Source organism: Lactuca virosa, chromosome 2 (assembly GCF_052849685.1).
Source record: "Lactuca virosa cultivar CGN04683 chromosome 2, Lactuca_virosa_CGN04683_v6, whole genome shotgun sequence".
NCBI classification, from domain to species: Eukaryota; Viridiplantae; Streptophyta; class Magnoliopsida; order Asterales; family Asteraceae; genus Lactuca; species Lactuca virosa.
Window position 1 is genome coordinate 35958662 of NC_136427.1, and position 10541 is coordinate 35969202.

Genomic DNA, 10541 nt, shown 5'->3' on the forward strand with positions numbered 1-10541 from the left:
ATTTTATAGAATAGGGTTAATAGCAATAAAACATAGAAGAAAAAGGTTTATATTGGAAAAAGTAAAAAAGTAAAAGGGAGGGGGTAAAATGTCAATTTATAAAATAATGGTTAATAGCAATAAAAACATAGAAGATAAAAGTTTAAAATAAAAAGTAGAAAAAAATGAAACGAAAACTAAAAGAAATGGCCACCGACATTTATCTTTAGAATAGATATAATAATGTCCTATATTGAAATATTTAATTTATTGATCTATGCATATATTTAAAAGTATGATTTTAATAAAATATTTAATGTTTATAATTTTATATTATATTTTTATTTTTAATCCGTGTGCGGTTTTTGGGTATTTAAACCAACAAAAGAAGATGTGTACCGAGTCAAAGACAAAAACGAAGCCAGATGTGCAACAGAGTTGAGGATGCCCATTAAAAATTAAAGTATGTATATTGTTCGAATTTCTTGAATCCTTTGATGGAGCCTTTCAAGTCGTCTCCATCTTCGTCATCTTCTGTACCAACTGGAAGATGGACACATGAAGTGTTCCTAAGCTTTAGAGGCGAAGACACGCGCAATAATTTTGTAGATCATCTTTATACGGCTCTAAGTCAAAGAGGAATATCTGTGTTTAAAGATGATAAGGCGCTCGATAAAGGGAAACCGATCTCCCGGGAGCTGCTGAAAGCCATTGAAGAATCAAAATTTGCAGTGGTTGTTTTCTCTAAAAATTATGCGGACTCCTCATGGTGTTTGGATGAGCTTGTCAAAATCATGGAATGCCAAGATCAGATGGGACAGATGGTTTTACCGGTGTTCTATCACACAGATCCATCCGATGTGCGTGGACAGAAAAATGACTTCGATACCGCCTTTCAGGAGCACGAGGACAAGTTTAAGGGAGAGATAGAGAAAGTGAAAAACTGGAGGAAAGCTTTAGCTGCAGCTGCAGGTTTGTCTGGGTGGCATATCAAGGAAACAGGGAATGGGTTAGTTTTTCTGGATCTGTTGCTTCAATTACTTACAGGCACTTATGAGCGTAATTTCTATCATTCTACCAAGTTATTTTGTTGCCAATGATAGAGATTTTGTGCATAACCATATGTTATCTCATTGTATTATGTGCTAAATTTATGGGGTGTCTTTTTTGAACTCTAAAAGCACTTTTAGATAAATAAAAGTGCTTATTGGCTTATAGTGATGGTAAAAAAAAAAATTTAAAAAGTGTTTGGATTACCTTTTATGGTTAAAGGGATGTTTAAGATTGTTTTTAAAATAACTTTTGACTTTTAACTTTTCCAAAAAGTTAAAAAATGGCCAAAAGATGTTTGGCTAAGGAAAAACATATTTTAAAATAACTTTTTGTGCGGAATAAAAAGTTGGTTTTTCAAAAGTCACAAATCCTATCTTTTTGTAACTTTTCGGACATTTTAACTGAAAAGTTGGCTTTTACCCTAAAAGCAAATACAAACACATTTTTAAAATTTTCTTTTGGAAAAAGTCACTAGTCAAAAAATCATTTTACAAAATGAACTTTTAACCTTAAAAAATTATCCCAAACATCTCCTAAAAAGCCGATAAGTAAAAAGTGTTTGACTTAAAAAGTGTTTTTTGAAGTTATTTTGGTTAAAAAGCTAAAAACACTTTCAAAAAACCAAGTTTTACATGCTTTTTTAAAATTGTTTTTTTGAAGTGAATGGAATCGCTATTCTGAAAAGTGCATTTGACTTTGCCAAACACTATTTTTTTTTTTTTACTTATTAGCTTTTTAAAAAGCCAATAAGCTAATAAGCTGTTTTGAAAAGCTATTCCCAAACACCCCCATAGATCAACCAATTGAATTGCGGTTTCATCTATTTACAGTTCTATCTTTCTGTATTATGGATTTTCGGCATTTACCTTGATAACCTTATAAATTATAATTGTATCCATTTACTATTTGACATCCCCAAACTAGTCGGTTAACTTGCTTAAAATGGGCAAATATGTAGGGGCGAATCTGCCATTCTCAAGGACATTGTTGCAAAGATATCAGACAGCATACAACCTCGTGATTTGGAGAAACATCTATTTGGTATCGAGTCTCGGATAGATGAATTATATCCATTATTGGATATGGATGCGACAGAAAAGGTCCACATGGTAGGGATATTGGGAATGGGAGGAATTGGTAAGACAACTGTTGCTCAAGCTTTATTCCGAAGAATTAAGCATAATTTTGAGGGTTATAGCTTTGTTAACGATGTTAGAGAAAATAGTTATAGTAAAAAAGATGTATGTGCCTTACAACAAAAGATTTTAAGAGAAATTTTAAAGCAAATGGCTCCTTTTGGTAAAGTGAGTGTTGGTTATCCGACTGTGGATCCTGAGTATGGAGCCAACATGATACGTGAACGATTTTGCCATAAAAAGGTTCTTCTAGTTCTTGATGACGTGGATAATGATAAGCAGTTAGAGTTCCTAGCCGGAACACATGAGTGGTTTGGCCCTGGAAGTAGAATCATTATAACCACTAGAGACGAGCATCTTCTATCAGATGCAAATGTCATCTACAGGCCTGATTTTTTAAGTAAGAGTGACGCTGCTGAGCTTTTCTGTTGGCATGCTTTTCGGAAAAGTAGCCCTCCTGAAGGGTATGAGGAGTTCTCAGATCGTGCAATATGCTATGCTAGCAGCCTTCCTCTAGCCCTAAAAGTTTTAGGTTCATTTTTCCATGGAAGGCAACTAAGTGTGTGGGAAAGTGCTTTAAATAGACTAGACAAAGGATCAATTGATAAGATTCATGAGACACTGAAGTTGAGTTTTGATGGACTAGATGCTTCTGAGAAACAAATATTCCTAGACATTGCATGTTTCTACAAGGACCAATATGAAGAATATGTAACTAGAGTACTCGGTAGCTTTGGTTTTGACCCGGTGATAGGGATTAGTGTTCTTATTGAAAAATCTCTTATAACTGTTTCAAATAAAAGGCTACATATGCATGATCTCATACAGGAAATGGGTTGGCAATTAGTTTATGAGAGTTTCCCGGATAGCAAGGTATGGAAACCTGAACATATTCGTAAAATCATCAAGGAAAAGAAGGTAACATAATCACTATCTTTATAAAGTTCTTTGTTTTTTATGCTTTTCATGTATAGTTTTCGAATGGGTACGATTTACTTACTGTCTACTTTTTTGTAGCAGAAGCTAAAAGCAATAGAAGCCATGATGATGACGGACAATGCACGCCATGTTGATGCCTATGTTTTAGCAAGCATGCAAAATCTTCGGCTACTTGATATTGACGGGAAATTCACTTCTTCCCAACCTAGGTTTCTCCCTGATGAGTTGCAATGGCTTTGTTGGACCAAGTACCCATTCTTGACTCTGCCTTTAGCAGATATGTGTAAGCTTGTTGGGCTTGAAATAGCCAGTCGAGGCATGAAACAATTATGGAATGAACGAAAGGTATTTAGCCGATGAAGTCAGTTTCTTTCTTTTTGTCCATTATAGTTATTTACATTGACAAGCAAAGGTTTCTATTTGTATTGAATGCAAAAAGATCTCGATATTAATTACTCTAATCATTTTCTGTTTTACTTTGTCAGATTCTACCGTACTTGAAATTTATCCACCTCAAAAGCATGGACAAGCTCACATCATTTCCAGATGTCTCTGAGTCTCCAAATATCGAGAGGCTAATTCTGTCAGGTTGTAGGAGTTTAGTGGAGGTTCATGAGTCTCTTGGATCTCATAGACAGCTGGTCTACCTGGACATGAATGATTGCAAAGGGCTCAAGCGTCTCCCATCCAGGCTTGAGATGGAATCCTTGGAAACTCTAAGGTTGCGTTTAGTTACGGAAAAACAGTTTTCATTTTCTGTTTTTCGTTTTCCCTTTTCAGTTTTCTTTTTCCGTTTTCGGTTTTCATTGGAAAATTTAGAAAACGCGTTTAGTTAAAACTTATTCATTTTTCATTTTCATTTTTAGAAAATTAGAAAACGTGTTTAGATGTGTATTTTTCTATCGGTTTTCATTTTTAGAAAACGGTAGCGGTAGTAGGGTGGGCGTGGGGACGGTGGCGGTGGTGAGGGAAGCGGCGGGGGGCAGTGGTGGTGTCGATAATGGCGACGGTGGTGGTGGTGGTGGCGGTGGCAGCGGGGTGGCAGCGGTGGTGGTGATGACAGGCGGTGATTGTGGCGTCGGCAATTGTGGCAGTGGTGGTGATGGCGGCGGTGGTGGTGCTAGTGATGGGGTAGTGGTGGTGGTGATGGTGATGATGATGGTAGGTCGGTGATTGTGGTAGTGGTGTTGGGTGTGTGTGTGTGTGTGTGTGGGTGGGTGGGTGTGGGTGTGGGTGTAGGTGTGGGTGTGGGTGTGGGTGTGGGTGTGGGTGTGGGTGTGAGTTTGTGTGTGTGTGTGTGTTTGTGGGTGGGTGTGTGTTTGTGGGTGTGGGTGGGGGTGGGTGTGTGTGTGTGTTTGTGGGGATTGGTGTGTACGTGTGTGTTTGTGGGGGTTGGTGTGTGCGTGTGTGTGTTTGTGTGTGTGTGTGTGTGTGTGTGTGTATGTGTGTTTGTGGGGGTGGGGGTGCGCTTGGGAGTAAGTGTAGGTAGGTTGGGGGTATTAAGGTGAGGGTAGGTAAAGGTGGATGAGGTGGGAGTGAGTATTTATATTTTAGAAAAATTTTGGAATTAGAAAAATATAGAAAACAATGATTATCGGTTTTCCAAAAATTTCCAACTTCTTTGTATTTTTAGAAAACGGAAAATTTTCATTTTCCGTGAAAAATTTAGAAAAATAGACGAACTAAACGCGTTTTCAAAATTCTCATTTTTCTTGGAAAATTTTTCCGGAAAACGGCTCATTTTTCCGCAACTAAACGCATAATTCTCTCTGGATGCAAGAGCCTTGAAAGATTCCCAGAAGTCTCCCCATGTATGGTTAAACTATCACAATTAGATCTTTCTTCTTGTTATACAATAAAGGAACTGCCATCATCAATCAGATATTTGTCTAGCCTAAGCCTCTTGAATCTCACAGAGTGTTCGAATCTTGAGAACATACCAAACTCTATTTGTGAGTTAAGGTGTCTTAAGTTCATTTCTCTTCACAACTGCATGAACCTGAAAAGTTTTCCAAAGGAGCTTGGAAGCATGAAAATGTTAGAAGAGCTGTGGCTAGGATTTATGTGTGAAATTGTTAAATGGCCACATATGTTTGTTGGCTTTCATAGTTTGACAAGTTTGTCTTCTTTGAAAAACATAAATCTAAGTTGGAGACAAATTGAAGAGGAAAGTTTCCCCCAAAATCTTGATGAATTGTCCTCCTTGGAAGAATTATATTTAAGTGGCAACCATAAATTAGTTTAGTTACCTGCAAGCATCTGCCATCTTTCTCGTCTTAGACGCCTAGAGGTGAATGGGTGCTCCCGACTTCAAAGACTGTGAGGGCTTCCATCAAGCATACACTGGAAAAGATTGGAGATCTATCAAAAGAGGGTGACTGGTTGTATAAGATATGGCTGAGTCATAACCAGAACCTCTTAGAAGATGAAGAGAATCAAAGATACCTTGATAAGATGCTGCAACTATCTTTCATTAAGGTGCATGGTTCATCTCTATCTTTCTAATATCATTTAATTTATTTAGGCTGCTCGCGGGTCTTTTTTCACGCAATATCAGTCAATACATGTTTTGTTATGTCCTGTGTAGCAAACCTGGGCTTCCTGCTCCCCATATCTTGGAAGCAACTTTTATATTGTTTAAGAAAGCATGATTGTTTTGGTTAATTACAGAAATGTGCTGCTGTAAATCATCGATTAAGTATTACTATCCCTGGAAGTATGATTCCAAGCTGGTTCGAAAAACAAATGGATGGGTGCAGAATAGGACTGAGGTTACCTCAGAAATGGCATACTGAGATCCTGGGTTTCGTGGTATGTGGCGTGTTTACTTACCAGTGGTCGAGATATAATCTTCATCCTCGCATCATCTTCAGAATTACAAAGGATGGAGCGGCCACTCCTAAGCCGGAGGTTAATGCAACTGAAACAGCCGAGAATACAAATCTGTGGATTAGCTATATCCCGTTGGATTTCTTTCAGCAGATGTACCATGATATTCAACCTGAAGACTGGTCTCATATTCAAGGTAATCTTGACATGACTGTAACATCAGTAGATGGCACAGAATCAGTGAGATGTGGGGCACATGTTATCTACAAAAAAGACGTTCAACAGATTACAACTTTTATCTCTGATTACGTGGACGTAGTGCATGTTGATGATATGTATCTTCGATATGATGAAATTATTTCTGGCAACACTCGCGTTTATGAAGAAAAGTTTGATATGAAAAGCTTGATGCCTTTAAGAAGTAGAACCTCAGCAAGGCGCAACACGGAGCACATATTTTGTTTCAAACCGTCTTACTTTGATGTTGGTATCTTGTCCTTTTATTCCAAGGTTACCTCTTTTTTTCACTATCCAATGTTTTGCGGTCTTTCACTATACTCTTTTTTTTACTTGTTGGATTGGAAATGGTAACTTCCTAGTTATGTTAAATGATATTCTGAATCGTGAGAATCCTATTACTGATTTTGGAATTAGGAATGCTAATGTGAGAAAAAAAAAGGAAAAAAGAGGGTTGATTAGTGGTTTTAAATTTACAATATCTCTACTATTATACAGTACATATTTAATAGTGGGTCCCAAAGATTTTAAGACCAAAGTCATAAACCAAGGAGATGAAATTTGGGCTATTGGATTAAATTTGAATGGTGAAGATTAAAAGCTGATAAACCTTGTGAATACAAGTTAAACAATGAAATGAAGAAATTAAGCTTACAGCATCTAGAACAACTCTTTAAGCATTAGGAAACACAACCTTAGAGAAAACCACAAGTCACACGGTTCCTCTTTTACGAGGTCACCCTCCGATGATTGTATTGATTTTTCTTGATCAAATATTTAATGTGTTTCATGTAAAATTGTTGTTGCAAAAATGTTTATTCCTCGTCAACTTACATGCCATCTGTTGATTTTCCAGGCCAAGGATTTTTTGCTGTCCACTATTAGAAGAAAATGATACAATTAACAATTACGGTCGACAAAAGTCACAATTGTGATTCCTTGAGGCTGAAAGCAAACTTGAAGATAACTATCCGTATATTTAAGTTGTTCAGTCCAAAATCCAGCGAGTACACTGCACCACTGTCTTACATAGGTCGAGGTGGCTGTAGGAGAGCCCCAAAAGTATACTCTACAATTTATACTATATATGTTTCAAAGTAAATCTATATTCTTGGAATTTTCAGTTGCTTTTCTATATATAAAAGTAGATATGCTAGTTCTGGGATCCCAATTAGTTTATTTATTATGTTCAAGAGAATCTATGTAATGAAGATGATGTGTGCTTTGTTTGAAAGAAGCTATGTAATAATGAATATCGTATGTGCTTTGTTTGAAAGAAATTATTGAATTTCCTTTGTTTTTTTTTATGAGGGGAAATATATGCTTTATTTTGGAGTTGTTAATTGTTGCTGAGATTAATTTGATGAAACAGAAAGCAACTTGTTGAGATGTAATAAGGCAAAATACATCTCATCTCACTTTTCATGACTTTCTTTTGATAATAGTCTAACTTTATTCTACTTTTTCTTACTTCTGTTATAAATTCTCACTATAATTTATATTCTATAGTTAAATGTTCAAAAAAACCTTTGAAGGGTATTTTTTTATTCTAATAAAAGAGTGTAAATTATGCCGTATGATGTTATATCCTCCTGGCTTTTTTCCCGCTCAAATATTTTATAATTATGATGAATCCTGTAGAATCACCAATCAAACTGTAGAATCAACAATCAATTATCAACGTAATCCCAATAAATCAGGAATTATTTTCTTTCAAATTTGAATTGGATACCGTATGCCGGACTTCATATGAATGTTCTTCAATTCTTTTGCGTTCGGACTTCATATAAATGTTTTTCAATTCTATTGCTATCATTAAAAAATGTTTGCACAATTTATTCCCACCGAAACAAAGAAAATGCTACTTGGACTACAATCATTCCTGATTCTTATTTGTAGGGTTTTAATTTTTCCTAGTGTATTTTTTATTCGATTTTTTTTTGTGTGTTTTGGTACTATTTATGTTTGTCTCCGTGTATGAATTTGTATGTGTCTGATGATGCGAACTCAGAATCCGGTCATCTGGATCCTGGATCGGGGATGAGTGTTGTTAGCAGGTTCCCAACTAGATTCCTTGTTGCAACCAGGTAACAAGACTGCTAGAATCGCCCCTGGGGATTGTGCTCCATGAGAAGACTCCGACAATCAAGTTAGATCGGTCTGTATGAGGAGATGGTTTCTCCAAGCGGGAGAGAACCATCTTTGCGATCCAAGGGTGTGTGTATGTAATGACGGTTGATCTAGCCATCAGAGAGATCTGGAACAGTCCCCTGCTTATGGATGAGGAAGTATTTTATTTATAAGGGATAATTAGGTCAAGAGGAATTGGGCCTTGGGCCATTCCAATTCAGGCCCAGCTAGCTGCCAACTATCCAAGCCAGTTAGGTGTTTGTGTGATGGTGCCAGACAGTCATGATGTTGCAGTCAAGCAGTGTTGGTAAACACTACTTCTAGGTTCCTTAGAACCACTACTAAACATCCAGGTACTCATTCTAGACTGCTTCCCAGCACCGTTCCGCCTCACAAGATCTCTGTTATCTTCACCATTTGCTTCGCGCATGCCAATCGTACAAAATGCATGACTCGATTGATAGTCGAATAAATGATTTCACCTCAAGTCCACAACCAAACAAGGAATAGAAAGAAAGGCTATATCAGACATTCTAAGGCTATAAAACCCTAACTATGTACAATCATGCGGCATACACTAAGAAATTAGTTAAGATAGATTCAATCTTATAAAAGCAACCTACTAGGCTAAAAGCATCACAATTCAGGCAATCCTATCACACTTTTCATGTAGGATCCTTAGCTTATCACTAGCATGTATTTCTATCAGTTTATAAGACATTAGCTCTACTCTACTCATAGAATAATAGAGATATTTTGCGAAACGACCACTCGAGCTCTAGTTGATTGTACACACTGCTTCATCGGGTTTCCTCCATTGGAATTCTTCATTTCTTTTTGAAAAGTTTTTATAAAAATCCTCAGATCCATAGTTTGAGTTTGGAATTCCCCTAGAGTTCATCCAAATCCCTCAAACCAGGGCTCTAATACCAATTTGTAACATCCAAAATTTCAAACCAAAATTTTCATTTTAAATTCCACATAAAAATAGTTTTCATAAAAACCATCCCAAGAAAATCATAATGTCAAATACAATTCCACATCAAAATATCAGAGTGTCCCAAAATATTCAATAACATAATCTTCCGACAAATGTGTAAAATCAAGCCTTTGCTTTCCCACGATCCTCAAAAGTACCTGAAACACATTTAATCAACAACTGTAAGCGCAAATATTAGTGAGATCCCCAAAATATCGCATACAACACAACATTTAAAACAACTATGGGTTATCAGCAACCCTAGAGACTACCCGAAGTCTCAGTGGGCAAACAACACGCCTTGTGGGTTATCAACAACCCTGGAGACTACCCAAAGTCTCAACACATATAAACAATGCAAACACAGTAATAACATTTTGACCCAACTGGTCGTTACACACATATACAATTATTCTACCACACAGGTAAGAATAAGTGAGGAGACTCACTTGGTATTGATGACTGATAGAACTCACACTCGAACAACCGGAACTAGAATCCACCTAATTAAATACACCAATTAACCTTAATTAGTAATAAAGGTATTTCCAGCCACACCCCGCTAAAAGGAAACACGAGGCACAACAGTACAAAGGGTTTCATAGCAAAAGATAAAGATAACACCAACCATAGTATTAAAAAACATTACAATTTACAATAACTTTTGAATATTTTTAAAAGAAATTACAATGTATTAAAATAAAACAACACACGTAAATGCTCCTACAAGTGGTGTGTCCCTATGTGCCACTTAGAAATAGTTGGTGAGTTCACAAGTTTACAAAAATGTGATTTCATGTATCATAATCAAAGTTTTGATATAATTTTCCATAGATAAATGTACATTGATAAAATAAGTAAATAAGTTCATTGCCATCATGAGAAATAAAGTACATTGCCAAAATGAGATGCAAAGTTCATATTCTCATGGGAAATAAAGTTCGTTGCTAAAACAAGTAAACAAGTTTCGTATGTGCACAATGATTCCATCTATGAGTTCACAACCCAAGCCTAATAACCAAATCGTGCCCTATTGATTACTATGTGCATCGCTAACATAGTGAATAAAATGGTAAAATGCTCTCTGTGAATCGTGCGAGTGAGGAGTTGTCTACCTCATAATAGCATTATCTATATTGACATGGGCTCAAAAGAGTTAATGAGTTCTGTTAAATGATTCCAGGGACTTAACCGCGATACATGCCTCATGAATTAAAGTAACATACACATACATGAAAAATATAACATCCAAGTTTGAT

General features: G+C 36.4%; 1 pseudogene across 1 annotated transcript; it reads left to right on the forward strand.

Annotated features, from left to right (window-relative positions):
- The first annotated feature begins 389 nt into the window (after positions 1-389).
- Positions 390-7501, forward strand: LOC145159026 (TMV resistance protein N-like; annotated as a pseudogene). The gene is made up of 7 exons (XR_013737441.1): positions 390-988; positions 1991-3086; positions 3189-3452; positions 3593-3824; positions 4868-5585; positions 5778-6446; positions 7030-7501. The product of XR_013737441.1 is annotated as a TMV resistance protein N-like (transcript).
- The last annotated feature ends 3040 nt before the right edge of the window (positions 7502-10541 follow it).